Genomic DNA, 17,860 nt, shown 5'->3' with positions numbered 1-17,860 from the left:
AGTTTTGCCGCCGACTGGTTTAATGGTAGATGTAAGTGCATGAGCAAAGCAGCTCTGTGTCACACTGAGCAGTACAAACTGCCGGGCCATTTCCCAACTCATTCAAGCTTCTGAAATGGTGAGCTGCTCCTGGCATCATTTCAATATCAGGTTAATTCACGGAGTGAACAGAGCAAGCTCCAACGTATCAACCCTTGGCATGATGGCAATGGACCCATCTCCAACAATCGAGTTCTTCTGCAATAAGTTGAGAAAGCGAGCATGACATTTTCTAAAAGAGCTAAAAGACAACACCCAAAACCATCACATTCCCAGCAACTTGGAAGGACTTGGGATATTGCTCTGCAAGGATGTGAGAAGTTTGGAGATGGGCATACAATGTGGAACTTTAGGCGGCTGACTTTTGCTAACAACTACATCATCAGGGGAGAGCGCGGACGCAGTACCCCACTACCCCACAAAAATTATGCAGTCAAGATTCCCATATTTGGGGAATTTGCAGGGGTCAGCACAACCAGAGTGCAAAGGCTGAGCCTCGCCCTGGGTGAACCACCTTCTTGATCATGGTATCTCCCCTGCCAGGTAAGTATGAGGTGTACTTGCCCAACACTTCCCAGACACAGCTATTTGGCTGATGGTGCAGGAAATGAATAATCCCAGAGTCCAATGCCTTGACTCAGGTGCTCGCTAATGCTTGTGCTATGTTCAACTTCAACCTCCAGCACACATTGGAGAGGAAACACTTGATCTTTTTTACTGGCATACTTAGTTGTCATTTCCTATAGATTCAGCAACAACTGGCACCAACAGCAGCTTACCCATCTTTGTGTAGCTTCCTAATACTGGAATAGACTGCAGCATGTAGTGGAGATAAAGGCTGAAGTGCAGTGTGTTCTAAAGGCTGACTTTTGAGCTCCTCCAGCAGCAGAGGGCCTTGCCTAGTCTATAAAAGGAGTGTGTTTCTGTGCCCTTCGGCCATACCACCCTGAGCATGCCCACTGGCAAACCAGGAAGTGGTGCTTACATTCAGTGGTTGGACCAAACATTACGAGCACACAGCTTCTTTTCTCAACCTGTTTTCTTCCATTTTTTCTCCTCCCTTTTGCACTTCTCTTCCTTTTTCTCATCTTGTGCTACTTTAGTTCTTTGTTTTGTTCATTTAGAGGACTGGTTTCCCCCCCGACAGTGTGTTTTACAGGGTTATGGGCGCTTTAAGTTTTGCTGACAATGGACGGACCTCAAGTTCACGACTGATCGCAAAGAAAATAAAAGAAAATATGATAAGGACATGACACTACAAATTGAGCTAAAAGGTAGGGAGAAAGTAATAATTATGGAACTTTTAAAGTGTGTGCGAGAATTGTGCGGTGGCTTAATGGCCTGCCACTACACCGGAGAAAACAAATACAAAGTTAAAATGACCAGTGCTATGGGGAAAAGAAGGCTCCTGGACGGCTTCAAGATCGGCACAACAACTGTTTTGGCAAACAAACCCGACAATGATGAACTGGTGGTATCTTTCCTAGGCCTCCCGGCCTACATCACGGACAAGGAAATTCTGGACAAACTACACCGATGGGGGTCTCAGTTAATAATCACGTATGACGTGACACTATTTCAACTCACCCTCCTCATGGGCTCCTTTCTCTGACTGAATGGACGTGGGCTCTGCAGCAGAGAAAAACTACACAATTTGTTAAAGGGGACATATTATGCAAAATCAACTTTTTAATCATTTTAATACTAATATTTGGAACTCTGGAGGCCCTACCAATCGCCAAAGTGTGGAAAAAGAATACTCAGTCCTTTTTACGTGGTCCCCCTTAGTGTAAGTATACGCGATAAAACACGCGATGTTAGATTCCTTGCGCGTTATGAAGACAGCATGCGCATTTCACCGCAAATGTTACCACCCCACCAGTAAGTTTACTTCGAGAGCTCCACCTTAGCTCCACCTTAGCTCCACCTTGTCCCTGCGAGAGTGCGAGGGAGGAAGAGCGGTATTATGTCAACGGGGAGGGGCAAGTGTGCTGTTCGTGGCTGCACAGTGGAGCACAGTGTTTTACACAAACTTCCAGCCTCAGAGGATTTGTGTGTCTAGTGGATACATTTAATATATGAAGCTATGTGCTGGATAAAGTAAGCAAATGTGTGTTTGTGTGTTCGCACCACTTCACATCAGACTGCGGCCAGCGGTCGCCGCATTTAGTCAGCGACTGTATTTCACTGACGTACAAACACACACATTTTTAAGAAAAGGTCAAATAGAGCTCATAACTGATCATTCTGACACGTAGTTCTGAAGCCGAAGTTCGGCACTGTTCGGCTTGATCCTTGTGCCAGACGTCTCTTTCCGTGACGGCACTCTCGCTGTTTTCCACGCATGCTGCCATGTTGATATTGTCAGAGAACTACACTGAAAAAAAGGATTTGGCCATCTCTTAGATTAATGTAAGCATCTTGGTTGTGTTTAACACAATTGCCTCATGTCTTAAAGTTAAATGTAACTGTATAGTGTAGAAACAACATGATATGCAGAGAGACTACATGAATGTGTTCAGATTATGTTGGGATGAAGCAAATCAATAATTTTGCGATGGTAATTATCGTGATATCGCACGTGATCTCGTCATGCGCGCTTTGCATTGTTGGTAGATGAAGCCAACCATCTCATCCAAGGGCTCCCCCTGCGCGTCACGAGCATCTTTGTGTACCATACGCCATCTCTTCGGTTGGTAAGTCTTGAATTGTTATTGAATATTGTCAGAATGTCAACCTTATCTAGTTTGATGTCTTGAGTCACCGCGTAACGTAAAGGTTTAATAAGTCCCGGGAGCTTATGTGCGCTGTTTTATCACCGTGTTTCATTTGTTTTTTTTTGAGCGGGAGCTGTTAGCTGCTTAGCTACTCCACTTTACGCCTTACTCTCTTTACGTAAATCATGGAAACTCTTATCGCGTCTGGGGTTGCCAACGTCCTCAACACCAAATGAGGGACTCTGGTCCCGGTGTCGGGAGCCCTCACTTTCCGTCGTCGGGGTGCGGGAGGAGGGGGTGCGTTACATTACCTTCGTCATGTTAGCGCATCCTCATGTTTCGCGGGGGCGGGTGAGCGAGCTACGCCACGTAAGAGCACCCTTGTGTCCCGTAGCTCCGGTGGGGGGACTGGAGCGGTCCCAGACGGGTCAATTCCGGGATAGTTGGCAACCCTCTTCGGTGTTGGAACATGGTTAGACTGCAGTAAGTGTTCTGTTTTAATCAGAGAAGCTAATAAACACATTAATGATTAGATACTTTAGTGTATGCCTGTTTATACAGTGTACCTAAATAACGTTGCGTGTTCATCGACATGTATGACTATTGAAATACACTTTTGTATTCCTTTTTTGATTTTACTGCAGATTGACAGACAAATGAAAAAAAGAGTCCTTATCTGGAGTCAGCTGATTTATCCTGGGCTCAAGTTTTTGTGGTGAGAACGGGACTTTGTATCTTATAGTTATCGTAATTATAATGCCTTTAACCTGTTTATATTGTAAGTGGACTATTTTGTGTTTCATAATGTTTTTTTCTCCAGTCATGGATGGGAACAGATTGGACATAATTAGAAAAATGTTCAATACATTAAACTCCAGCACTACTAAATAAACTAACTTTAAGTATAGATATCATTTATCTAACCATTTGCAATCAGTAAGTGTTAACCACTTACCTGCCCCACATCTAGTTAGCCATGTCACACCATGTGAATTACTGTTCATGAGTTGTTGAGAGAATCCTCAATTGACTTAAAAGTTCACCCTCTTACTGTTGTGTATACCGTCTCCAAGTTCTCTATTTTCAATTTCAATAATGCATTGATCCTTGTTTCCACTTTTACAGTGAATGGTGCGAGAAGTGTTCCAGTGACGCAGAGTGAATGTGGCAATGCAAGGCCTGCCCTTCAGTATTTCCAAGTAGGTCACATATTCTGAAGTATGTGTGAATTCATTGAAAAATAAACCAGCTGTTATGTATATGTTCATCTGTAAAGGTAACGGTCTGTACCATTCTTTAAAAATAATTTCATGTTTCAGATAAACGTGGAGTTCAAGCGCCTCACAACCATGCCTCTACAGCAGGGGTCACCAACCTTTTTGAAACCAAGAGCTACTTCTTGGGTACTGATTAATGCGAAGGGCTACCAGTTTGATACACACTTAAATAAATTGCCAGAAATAGCCAATTTGCTCAATTTACCTTTAACTCTATGTTATTATTAATAATTAATATTTATCTTTGTGGAAACACTGATCATCTCAATGATTTCTCACAATAAATATATATAGAAACAGATAAATATCAATATGCAACACTTTATTTTTATATTTTCTCTAAGTGCACATTTTTCAAATTGAACATTTTCAAATGATCACTTCTAAGACAGTCTTGTGAAATCACAATATCCCATTTTAACTAGCTAGCCACTAACATATTTTAACAAATCATGAATTACTTTGCACCATGTTTGTACAAATAATAACTCATGTAAAATACAAAAGTCAACTCTCAAATTTTGAAATAAATCATGTCACACTTTGAACTGGACACCAAATCTGTTATCTGTTTCTTTGTCAGTTAGTGGGAAGCCTGGCATTGCATGCTGTCACCTAGTGTGTTGTACTCTGGTGTGTAACTTGACACTGCAACTCTGAGTGAGTCTTGCAGATGTGCATCAGTGAGGCGTGTTCTGTGTTTGTTCTTGATGAAGTTCATGTCAGAAAAGGCTGATTCACAAAGATAAGTTGAACCAAACAGGCTTGCAACCTTCATAGCTGCTGCGCATACACCACTGTACTTTTCTGTGTCAACAAGGCACCAAAAGTTTGGTGCAGCCTGGTGGGCTTTGAGGTGGAGGTCATTTTGCAGTGTTACAATTTCAATCCCCACCTGTTCAGCATCCAGGCTGAATGTTGCACTTAACTGCTCAGCAATGCATGATATGTCCACTTTCATGAAATGATTAGAAATGAATGACACACATGGCTCAAGCTGATCCAGGTCACAAAACCTGTTCTCAAACTCTTGCCCAACTCTGTTTATGACCTGAGAGTCATAAACAGCCAGTACTCGTCTTCAAGCACAGTTTTAGCAATTATCATCATTGCTTCTTTGACAACCTCCCCGTCTGTAAATGCCTTCTTTTTCTTCATCAAGAATTGCGTAGCTCTAAACGAGGCTTCGGTTGCTTTTTGGGAGTTTTTAACCGGTCTAGTGAAAAAAGACTGCTGTTTGCACAAAGCTGCCTTTAACTCGCGGGCCTTTTCTGCGCGCAGTGCGCTGTCCGGTGGGTAGTTAGCATGGTAGCTTGTGTGACACGTAGTGAAATGTCTCTCCACATTGTGCCGCTTTGCTATTGCCACAGTTGCCCCGCAAATGAAACACACGCAGGATCCTCTCACAGTGGTAAAAAAAAACTCTACATCCCATTCGTCGTGAAAATGATATGTTTTGTTTCTTTTTTCTGACATTTTTTGGGGTAACTCTTCTCCTCATATTCGCTGCGTCCGCTAACGTTAGCTTGTTTGTAAGAGCGCACCAAACGCTACGTTTTGGTCATGCGCACAATACTGACCTTTGAACTATACTAGGTCAGAGTTCATTTATATTAAACACAAAAAACACTTTACATTTTAAGTGTTTATATATATGTATTGTCATTTGTAAGTTACATGTAAGTGTGATTTAAACAAGAATAGCTAAATAAATAAAACTATATATATAAAAGCTCACTGGTAAGTGCTGCTATTTGAGCTATTTTTAGAACAGGCCAGCGGGCGACTCATCTGGTCCTTACGGGCGACCTGCTGCCCGCGGGCACCGCGTTGGTGACCCCTGCTCTACAGGTTTCTGTCGCAGCTTGACCTTCTCTCTCAAAGTCTGCTGAGAATGTTTGAAAATCGATCGGGGGAGCAGGGAAAAAAGCTGAAGGACATAGCTGCCACGATGACAGTAAGAACTTTTAAATTGTTTACCTGTAAAGTGTATATGCATTGCATTACGTCAATAAAAGATTAATACGCAATCCATTATGCTGGTATCACATGCTGACTGGTTAAAAAAGGCAGATCAGTCTTTCATCACTAAGTAGTTAAGTTCCAGTAGGACAAATTTAAGTTTAAGTAGTGTTTCCACTATTATAGTACTGGTACCAGGTGCTTTAATAGTGGAAACGTGACTTAAACCGTGCCGAGGTGAGGCAAGTAGAGCCGGTGGAAATACGCCAATAGAGACAAACAACCATTCACTCACACATTCACACCTATGGTCAATTTACAGTGACCAATTTACCTAGTCCACATATTGCATGTTTTTGGACTGTGGGAGGAAGCCGGAGAAACACATATCTTTTTTGTTTGTTATAATTTTTAAGGATGACATTGATGCTGGAAGGGAGCACCTCGTTAAAGGAATCTGCATCTACCTAAATGAGAATCCCGACGTATTGGTGCAGGAGTACATGGTGAGTGCTGTGTGAGTAGATTGTGCCTTTGGTATATATCAAAACACATTCAATTAACCCTGGAGTATAACAACTCAAGGTTAATGATGAATGTTGCCTGTGCTGATGATTCAGGAGCTCGATGTGGTTTTCCCCTGCCTCACCTGCTGCGTTTGTAATCCACTGACAGGTGTAGGCTGGAATGGTGATGTACATAAGTTAGTTGGTCGTAGAGGATGTCTGGGATAATGGTATTGAATGCTGAACTGATGACAAAAATTGGCCTATCAGAAGCAGATTTGTGCTCTCCAGATGATGATGATCAAGCTGAAAGAGGCTGCCTGGGGTCACCTGGTGACTCCAGAAGCAGCCTGCTTCTTCCAGTCAATCATCGGAGTGGCATCACCTGGCTTCTGGTGAGCCAATGTCTTTCAAACAAAACTAAATGTATAGTTTCAAGACTCCTCTTCATTTGATCTGGACTTTTTTTTTTCTCTCTCTGAAATTGACCATGAATGGCAGCATGTATTTATTTGGCTGCAGTAATCTACTATGCTGCTCACACGGTTTTAAAGAAATAATAGCATTAGAATTGCCACGTTCAAAAGAAAAAAAAGCTTTAAGAAATGCTTTATCTTTTACCAGGACGTGACTGAGACTGCTGCACTGAGTGCCATCGAGAAAACAACAGTGGGAATCTACGTCACCAGAGAGACACCAGGCATTGACATTTCTGATGTTGGCATCATCATCGAGGGTGTGGTAGTTCTACAAGATTTGGATAACGTGGCCCTTGCAATCGCCATGCTGTTTGGACTTTTTTACTCCTTGAACATGAAGTATCCATCACAGCTCCGCTACACTTTCGAGGTGATTCAAAAGGTGGTAATGGAGTTGGATGTGACTCAACTCTCAAGAAAAGCCCAAAGCTTGAAGACAAAACCCTCGCTGCGCTGCTGATTATCTGCTATTATGGCTCTTGAATAAAGGTTTTGATACGAAACTATCCATTTGTATTATTAATTGGGGTAACAATGGGTCATGTAAATGATTAAGAGAGCTAATAGAAAGGTTAGACATTAAAATAAGTGATTTCTGGAAATGCAATGGTAACATTTTTTGATCAGTCAAATTGTTTGCATTTAATTCAATCTTGACAATAGAGGCCTTGAACAGAATGTTTGTATTGTTGTCTTCCAAGATGGTTGTCTAACCTTTTTCAAAAGAAAAGGTCCAATTTCTATGTTGTGATTGAGTGGGTAAACCACTGAAAACTGATATTACTTATTCACTGTTGATTTGTATCACAGTAGAACAGTAATGTCAGTTCAGTTGTTTACTTACTGTCACTGCAGTGAAATTAGACATTTTGCTTTGAAAGGTTACCGAGTGGTTACAGGCAACCATCTTGAAAGAGAACATTACAGATATCTGTTTTTGGCCTCCATTGTAAAATTATGTAATACTAACATATAACATGAAAAAATAACATGTAGACTATAAGTGACCAAATAGTGTTGCAGTAAAAGTATTTGTGGCAGTGGGGCTTGGTTAGAGCGACGGCTGCTGGAGGAAAGGAAGGAGTGGCTCAGCCGGTGATCAGACAGCTGGACAGAATCAGGTAATTAGTCAGCTATATAAGCATGTTTGTAACCTGGTTCTGGTCTCTTGCAGTAGGCTGGGTCCTCACGGAGACACAGAGAGAGAGAGACGGAGAGACACACACAGGCAGTCAGAGCAGCGCAGCGCAGCAGAGCGCTGACATCGCAGCCACAGCTGACTCCTTTTGTTTTGTTTGCTTGATTGTTTTCATTGGACAATAAACCGGTACCTTTGCTCCCTCAACGCCGCCTCCTCGTCCTTCCCGAACCCCAGTGAGTGGGAAAAGCTCACAGTGGCGCCTGAACAGGGACACATGGAGGGACAAACTCCGCTGTCGCTGGCCCTTCAGCACCTCGCTGCGATGCAGGAGAGCACCACCACGCTGCAGCAGCAGCAGTCCCAGCTCCTCGCGGACATTGCGGCGTCACAGCGGGACGATCGTGCTCTCCTGCGGGAGCTGCTGCAACGCCCGGCTGCCCACGGCGCCGAACCGGTATGTATACAAGGGGGTACACATCAAGCTCTGCTGGATTCTGGTTGTGAACAGACGATGATCCATCAGCGCTTGGTTCGACCGGGGGCATTGTTAGAGGCATCGTGGGTGAGGGTGAGGTGTGTGCATGGGGATATTCACGATTATCCGGTGGTGGCTCTGGAAATTTATTTTAAAGGGAAAAAACATAGAGTAAAGGCTGGAGTTAGTACTCGCCTCACGCACCCTCTAATTTTGGGAACAAATTGGCCGGGGTTTACGAGCTTAGCAGGGGAAACCATGAGGGTGCGGTCACGTAAGTCAGGGAAATGTGAGTTATGTGCTGTCCTAACCCTGGATTTCCACTGGACGCGGAACGGCCGCGGCGCGGTTCTGCTTCGTCCTCTCCCAAACGTCAATCCCCACCGCGGAGCCTTTGGAGCCAGCGGTATTCACGGAAGATCGCGCGATAATCTCGAACGGACGCGAGATCCCGCGATAGACCGTGTGTATAAAGGAAACAACAACAACACAGCTTCTTTCATTTCTCCACTTCCATAATCAGTCTCTCGTCGTCCATTGTCTCCGAGACCCTCGGATCAAATGACTGTTGACCTGGGAGCACCGTAATGTTGAGGTGAAGTTGTGACCTGCGTATTGTGTTTTATTTTGAAAGGGGGGCGGAAGTGTTTTACTTTGATACTGTGTCGGACTTCCTGTCTTGTGCGATCTGCTTCGTTGAAATTTACGAGGTTCAGCAGCGGCAACGGAAAAAATAGAACTGATTCCTATCGATAGCGCTGCGGCGCGGCGAGCCGCTTCTGGGCCGCTGCTGATCCGCGCCGCAGCGCGGCCGGTGGGAATGCTCACATTGATTAGAATGGAAGCTATTTGCAACGGCTACCGCGCCGCGGCCGTTCCGCGTCCAGTGGAAATCCAGGGTTAGTGGTGAGGCGGAGGTGCCGCATCCCGACGCTGCTGGGGGGGGGGGCACAGATGGCGCCCATGGAAGATTTTCCCCTAGCACAGTCTCGGGATGAGACCCTCCGCCACGCCTTTGACCAAGTGATGGAAATTGATGGTTGTCCGGTTCACCCTAACGCAGCACTCTCTCACCCCTACTTTGTTGTCGTTAAAGACCGTTTATACAGAGTGAGTCGTGACGCTCGAACAGGGGAAGAGCTCTCCCAGTTGTTAGTCCCAAAAAGCCGCCGAGAAACGATTTTCCAGGCGGCTCACCACAACCCCATGGCGGGTCACCTCGGATATGATAAGACACTGAACCGGATCATGGCCCGATTTTACTGGCCGGGCATTCGGGCGGATGTAAGTCGGTGGTGTGCATCCTGCCGCGAATGTCAATTAGTCAACCCTCCGGCCACCCCAAAAGCGCCCTTGCGCCCATTACCATTAATGGAGGTCCCTGTTCAGGCGCCACTGTGAGCTTTTCCCACTCACTGGGGTTCGGGAAGGACGAGGAGGCGGCGTTGAGGGAGCAAAGGTACCGGTTTATTGTCCAATGAAAACAATCAAGCAAACAAAACAAAAGGAGTCAGCTGTGGCTGCGATGTCAGCGCTCTGCTGCGCTGCGCTGCTCTGACTGCCTGTGTGTGTCTCTCCGTCTCTCTCTCTCTGTGTCTCCGTGAGGACCCAGCCTACTGCAAGAGACCAGAACCAGGTTACAAACATGCTTATATAGCTGACTAATTACCTGATTCTGTCCAGCTGTCTGATCACCGGCTGAGCCACTCCTTCCTTTCCTCCAGCAGCCGTCGCTCTAACCAAGCCCCACTGCCACAGTATTGAATAGTGTTGGAATAAAGTGATCAAATTGTAAAGTATTAAAATGTTCCAAGAGCTCATTTTACTTTATCAAAACATGTTTTAATCATGTTGTATCAACACAAAATACACAGGTTTATTGAATATGAATAAATTGTGTTAATTTAACTCAACTGTTTAAGTTGCTGCCAAAGCAAAACATATGTGTGCAACCAATGTCCACTATCGAATTAAGTAAATCCAATGTGTTTTTTTCAGTGTAGTGGAGGGAGGGGGAGAGAAATGGAGCGGAGGGAACAGGAGCTGAGTGAGCACAGTAAAAGGCAAATCAGAAACCCCCTTGTAGAAGTGGGTGTGTGTTTGCCTGTGTCTCATTTGCATGTAAAGGGACCACGCACAAAACCGAGCGTTCTAAAAGGGGCGGATTTGGCAGGGTTGGCGAAATGTCCCCTTTAACTTTATATCAAATTGTGACATACTGTTTCTTCAAGAAACCACTCTGAATCTCCATTCAATCTGTTAATGGACCTGTGGCAGGGTAATATTTATTACAACAATGCTGAAAGTAATATAGGTGTGGTGTCGCCATCCTTACAAAAAAAACATGTTTGATAAGGAAACTGAGGGGAGACTATTAATAACAATTGGCACTTGGCATAATGGTACTCACCTGAGATTTATAAATGTATACACTCCCAATATTGGGAGGGACAGGAAACTCTTCTTCAATTTTTGGAGTGCTGGCTAAATGATTCATGTATCATCACAGGTGACTTTAATGTAAGCATATAAGCACACATCGATAATCAAATAAACAAGATATGTTATCATAATTTCATCAAAATGTCCATATTTCCAACATTTCAACAACAAAAAAACGGAGGTGCCTGGTGCAGGACCCTCAATTTATTAAAACAAAATGAACAATTTTCTCCATAATATCTGATAATGAAAAAATGCTTTGGGTTAGTGATGCTTTTGTCTGGTGGGATGAAGTAAAAAAAACGCATCAAAAGACTCAATTAACTACAGCAAACACAAACTCTGGTTGAATGGTTTAGATGAAAAAGATATGAAACACAAAATAGAAGTTGAGCTTTCTAAAGTTGCCCAGGAACCTTATAGCAGGGTACAAGCATTTATTGAGGATGAAAAGTGCACATCTTATTTTTTGGGACTGGAGAAAGAACTGCAGAGCAAAGTGTTTATCAAGGAATTAAAAACACAGTGACGGCAACTCAATTACAATCTTGACGAAATATTAACAACAGTTCACTCTTTCTTTCAACAGCTATACTCCAGTAATCCTGTCCGTCATAATGATCAAGAGATGGTTATTAAAGCAATCAGTAAACAGCTCGGAACAGAAGACAAAGTCTGGTGTGATCAGCCTCTCACATCAAGTGAAATTAAAGCAACCATTTCTGGCCTTCATAAAAGAAAAAGTCCAGGGTTAGACGGACTAACAACATATTTTTTTCAATTATTTAAAGCCTTTGACCGTGTGGAACATGAATTTCTCTGGGCCACTCTAAAACAGTTTGGATTTGGTTAAAGTTTCATAAAAACAATTCAGGTTTTATACAACAACGCGCACAGTCAAGTCAAAATCAATGGTCGTCTAACCCCAAAAATCAAAATTAACCGATCAATCAGACAAGGATGTCCCCTATCTTCTCTTCTGTATAGCCTGGTGGCCGAGCCCCTCGCCCTCCTTATAAACCAAAACCAAGTCTTTCCAAGGCGTATGAGCGAACAACGGAGCTGTCTGTAAAATGATCTCCTATGCAGATGATACAAATATAATGGTCAAAGACAAGAAGAAAAAAAACTTGGGAATGTGGAAAATGAGGAGGCTTACACTCAAAGGTAAAGTGGTAGTGGTCAACTCCCTCATTCTGTCAAAATTAAACCATGTTTTACAATTTACGACTTGCCGAAACAGACCTTACCTGAAATAAATAATGCCATATCCACTTTTCTGTGGGGGAGCAGACACAATATGATAGCTCACAAAACAATAATTAACAAACAGTCAAATGGAGGTCTCAACCTCATTGACATAAACACCAGGAAACATTGCTTCAGAATCAACGTAATAAAAAACTATTGGACAATAACACGGATCTCTTCTGGAAACATGATCTCACCCATACAATAAACTCAATTGGCAGTTGTGGCATTTACAATGTCAAATTCCAACTAAATCACAAAAGAGGTTCTGCAGGCTTGGGGGTTGGCCAGGCCCCACCTCCTCATATGGGTAATGAGCAAACATCAGCTTTTACAGCTTCCTCTCACAATTCTGACATCACACACCTTGGTCGGCCAATCTCTGGCGGCCCTCTGTCGCATTGATAGTCAAGGGGAAATAAATGTGGATGAAATTGTCAGTAGACTCAGAATAAATAAACTACATAGCAAACAATTAACTGAACAGATCTGTCAAAAAATCTGTCCCCCCTTTGGCAGCAAGCCTTTTACAGGACCAGTGGTAGCATGCAGAATGACTTGTTTTTCGCATGAGTGCTCACCCGGATGCAAAACTGCTCATGAAAACAGTTCAAAAACCTACAGCAGAATTCTACTGGCAGAAGTGCTTTCCTGCTCAAAACATTTATTCCAATTTGGAAAAACATGAGAAGTCCCTTCGCCTACCCTCAAGCCACAAATACCGATTTCAAAATAAGGCACAAACGCATTTACACGGGTGTCATCCTGCATCAATTCAGGCCCCTCAGGCCCCTCCCCTCAGGCAGGAGGGGAGGGGGCCATACCACCTGTTGGGATTAGGAGCGTGATTGGTTATGAATTTAGAATATTAATAATTAATTAATTATGGAATAATTAATTTCTTATAAAAAGTTGAGTCAAATCCTCACACGTGGCAACAATATGTTGGGGATCAACTATAGTGGCAATAATTTGATTGATAAAAAATAAAGTAATAAAAGATAAAGTAATAAAATATTTTAATTAAATATTTTGGAAAATTAATTAAATGTTAATTAATTCTAGAACGGGGCACCACCCTGTAAACAGGGAAAAGACAATCAATCTATGCCTTTAAAATCAGTCTTAAATAATAACTGTAATTGACTATGATATCAAAGATATCCCAATTTAACAGTATTGAAGGTATGAATCCGAGCACAGACCCTCTCCCTTCTTAACTTTTTAAAATTTTGTATGCTTGTTATGCACCAATGACACCAGAACAAATTCCTTGTATGTGCAAATCGTACTTGGCAATAAAGCTCTTCTGATTCTGATTCTGATTCTGATTCTCAACCCCCATTTGTCACAGTATTCATGTACAAAAACATAGAGCATTCCTTCAGGTTAATAAAAGTAACAATTTATTAAATCAAACAATGAAATTAATTAAACAATCATGTTCACTAAAGTGAACATTAATGTAAAACGACAATCTATTGGTTGAATCAACAAATATCACTTGCTAAGCTACAACAACACAGGCTATATACAACATAAACACCAATGTGTGTGTGTGTGTGTGTGTGTAACATGAGATAAAGATAAAACAGGGGAGTGACGCGGTTGGCCGAGCAAAGCCACTCCCACTTCCAACACCAAAGTGGAGAAGGCATGCGCAGTAACAGTGACTGTAGACGCACGCTTCCACCAAAGATGGCGCCAGAAACACATTAACACGAGGTCGCAGATCTTGGGTCGAACATGTGATAGCATGGCTGCAGAGACACGTGTTTGACGCAAGATGGCGCCTATGAGGAGACTCTCATTCATGAATGAAAGAGAGAGAGTGAGGGAGTGAGAGAGAAAGAGAGAGAGAGAGAGTGAGTGAGAATCGCGCTTGAATAGCGGCAGACCAAAGGTGTGTTTCAAAGCACAGTGTGTTCAGTGAATGAAACAAAAGGATCGCGTACGTGAGAGTTTATGTCAGTTTAAACCACACAGACTTGACACAGGCAAAGCCAGGCCAGTCTGTGAATCTTAACGTTAATGCCGACATTCTCTCACCACGTGATCTGTCTACGCGCTCACAGCGGGAGAAGACACGTCACTGCAGGGTGAGCGGTGAGCTCTACTTTCAGCGGCACATTTAAACATACAGGGCGATCAAAGAAAACTATCTCACTGCGTGATCGCATGGCATGAGAAGGGAATTAACAAACGTGTGAACAAATACAAACAGTTAACAATAGTAAAAGAAATACGAACGTGTGGGTGCGCAATCCAACACGTTCAACACAAAGGAAAGTTTATAAAACACAGAACCTTAACCTAACTCTGCCCAGAACACTTTGCCTCTTACTGTGAGCTGATAACACGTTTTGCGGTTCGTCGGGTCCGGTCCAGTTCGTTGGAGTCGCAGAGCGTGGACGGGCCGTGGTGTGGATCACAGCGGACAGCTGATGATTCTATGCGTCGGCGGAAGACGGTAGTTTGTGCGTCAGGTTCGGAGAGAGATGTCGGCTCAGGTGCGGACATCGCGGGTCGGAGGATGGCAGCTGGCGGCTGCAGCGTCTCCATTTCAGTTCTGGAAGGGTGCGTGGTTAGACGCAAATCAAGTTTCTCACTCGGGCAGTGATTGTGAAACTGGCAGGGCTTCTTCAAAAAGGGCATAGTTTGTGTGGCATGGGGCCACATGGCTGGAGCTCTGGACTCCAGGGCCCCGGGGGCCCTTTGGGCGGCCCCCGAAGGAGAGGAGCCCCAGGAGAGCAAACAGAGAAAAACGAAGAGCAAGAAGAGAGAAAAACACAAAGAAAAATGGAAGAGAGCGAAAAATGTCTGTCCTCTGGTTTTATAGAGTTTTCAGGGGCAAGGCCATAAAACAGAGAACGGCCAATGAGATTCACTGACCCTATGGAATGCTGACCAGTCGTAAAACCAAGAATGTCTCAAATGGTGGACTGAGACTTTGTTGAAAACTCAAGTCAGTCTTTTGAAACTGCATGTAGGCCTTACCCATGGAGAACAATAGAATAGTGGATTACAGTAGACATCTCGGCCCCAACACACCATACCACCTTCCCCCGCACTATGCATACTGGGTGATTTAAATGAAATACATATAGACATGAAAAAATCACACATACTAATCACTAGCCTAAGCATCACCAAGAAAACTATCCTCCTGAATTGGATACACAAGAAAAACTTAAGTTTAAACCAATGCAGAAATCTTAGATTTTAGATCACATCTCTATGGAGAGAAAGTCTGCTTCCATAAAAAAAAATTAGCTGACTTTGATTTAACCTGGGCACCTCTAATTGATTGTATTTCTGAGGGCAGGTGGGTGTCTGTCTTCGCTGGTCGGTCTGCGGTGCTGTGGGTCGGGGATCCGGGACACTGGGGCTATATGGTGGTCTGTGTGGGTTGGTGGCCCTAGGCCTACTGTCCCTTGGTGGCTGTGGGTCTGCCCTGCGGGGATCGGGGTGAATCTGTGGGACGGTTGCCGCCTTAGCTTGGGGGGTGGTGGGTCGTGGGCTTGGGCTGGGCTCACACCATGGAGGGGTGTGGGAGAGACTCATCCGTTCCATCAGAAAGATCATGGTTGCTACGCTGAAGGAACAAAGTTTGGATGTTCTTCTGTGAATATGAGGCCATTTTGAACAGTAGGCCTATTACCATGCCTTTAAATGAAATGAATGACCTGGAAGCTCTCACCCAACAGCACTTGCTGCTATTGAAGACTCAACCCAATTTACCACCGGGAGTCTTCCGGAAAGATGACACCTACGCACGTAGAAGATGGAGGCAAGTCCAGTATATGAGCGACCTCATATACATATTTACCAGAAAAGACAGACATCGAACCATCCGTCACAAAACTTCATCCCAAGAGATGTAGTCTTGATCACCGACGAGTCAGTGCCTTGGGGATCCTGGTTGATGGGAAGGATTGTTAAGACTATGGAGGATGAGTATGGAATGGTTTGTAAGGTTCGAGTCAGGACAAAGTCTAATGAGCTTGAGAGGCTGATAACGAAGCTCTGCTTACTTGAAGAAGCAGTATGAGAAGGACAGTTATTTACCTGAGTGCCACTCAGAAGAAAGACGATAAAAAAAAGAGACATTCTTTAGATAAGTTGTAATTGTTTCTACACTAGAAAGCAATTAAGGGTAGTAAGTATGTAGAGGCAAAAGAACAGTTTATAGTGATAAATAAAGTTAAAAATGTTAATGTTAAAAATGTTAGGGTTAGGGTTAGAATTCAAATTCATACTTGTGATGATTCTGTGGTGAGTTGATACATGTTGATAAAAAGGTGTAATTTCCCTTTAAAACCATAAACGTGGGCTAGATGTTTTTGTTTTGGATGACGTAGAGTCAGTGCTTGAGAGTGACGGAAGGAAACAGTTTTCTTACCTTCTTCTCGTTGATCGTAATTAGTTACAGCAAGTGTATTTACCAGCCACGTTCATTTGTAAATCTGTGGAATTATAATTTTGAAAGTGAGTAATAAATCGGAGATTTTTTGTAACTTTTTGTTAATAAACAACCGAGTAAGCCGTTGCAAGATCTCAAGCTGATTCAAACTTCTACAATACAAATGAACAATGAGTTGGCAAAATATTTATAAAGTTTTTTTCCTAACCCAAACCATTAACATAACATAAACAAGTTTACAGAAAACTCCCATAAGCTCAGTGGTAAATACATATGTTCAAGGGGCCAGTGGTACATCCATACAAGAAAATGATACTAGCCCTTGTCATGTCCCGTTCTGCCATTTAAATTATGTTACTTGTTTTTCTATTCATTCATTGGTTCTGGTTTTATTTTGGTACTCATGCGTTGTCTCATTTCAGATCCACTTCCTGTCAAGTTTCCCTCCTGTGTGATTACTGGCCCCGCCCTAATGTGTGGCACCTGTTTCTCATTTGACAGAGAGTATTTAGTCTCTGTCTTCCCTTCCTTCAGTGCCAGATTGTCTTTGCCCTTGTGTGAGATTTTCCTGATTCCCTTGTGACTGTGCCTAGACCGTGATTGATTTTGGACTTCTCTTTTGCCTGCCGTTTTGGATACTGTTGCCTGTTTTGGATAGTGATGGGCAAATGAAGCCCCGTGAATCACTGAGGCTTTCCAGCCCATTGCTTCACCAAAAGGTTCACTCATCGAGGCCTCAATGAAACAGTGAATACTGCCATCTGCTGGACAAATTAAATTACAGTCAATGCCATTGTACCACGACTTGAGCTGAAATGTATGATTTACTTATGTGTGCAGAAACAATAAACAATGGATATTTCTATAGTATGATCATGTGTAAGTATGTGGACAACAACACAGACATGGAGCTCTGTTCTTAATTAAAATACCAATGACAACATTTCAAGAGTTTGTATTTTTATTCAAAAACACTAGTTTTTCCAATGTTTTTGGATTCAGGCGGTTCCTTTTTTTAGACAACACTTCTCCAGCCTTCGAAAAAACCCTCTCACATGGCACTGAAGACGCTGGCGAACATAACCAGGTTACTGCCAGTTTGTGAAGGTGTGGATACATGGCTTTATGTCCATGCCAATATACGAGTG

General features: G+C 43.2%; 1 non-coding gene across 1 annotated transcript; it reads right to left on the bottom strand.

Moving 5' to 3' along the window:
• Nucleotides 1-422: 422 nt before the first annotated feature.
• On the bottom strand, nucleotides 423-590 carry LOC131447980 (U1 spliceosomal RNA). The gene has a single exon (XR_009234111.1). It is a non-coding gene; the product is annotated as a U1 spliceosomal RNA (small nuclear RNA).
• Between the last annotated feature and the right edge of the window lie 17,270 nt (nucleotides 591-17,860).

The sequence above is a fragment of the Solea solea genome, chromosome 20 (assembly GCF_958295425.1).
Source record: "Solea solea chromosome 20, fSolSol10.1, whole genome shotgun sequence".
In the NCBI taxonomy this organism is placed as follows: domain Eukaryota; kingdom Metazoa; phylum Chordata; class Actinopteri; order Pleuronectiformes; family Soleidae; genus Solea; species Solea solea.
Note: the sequence above shows the minus strand (reverse complement) of the source record. Positions and strands in the feature narration are given on the sequence as shown.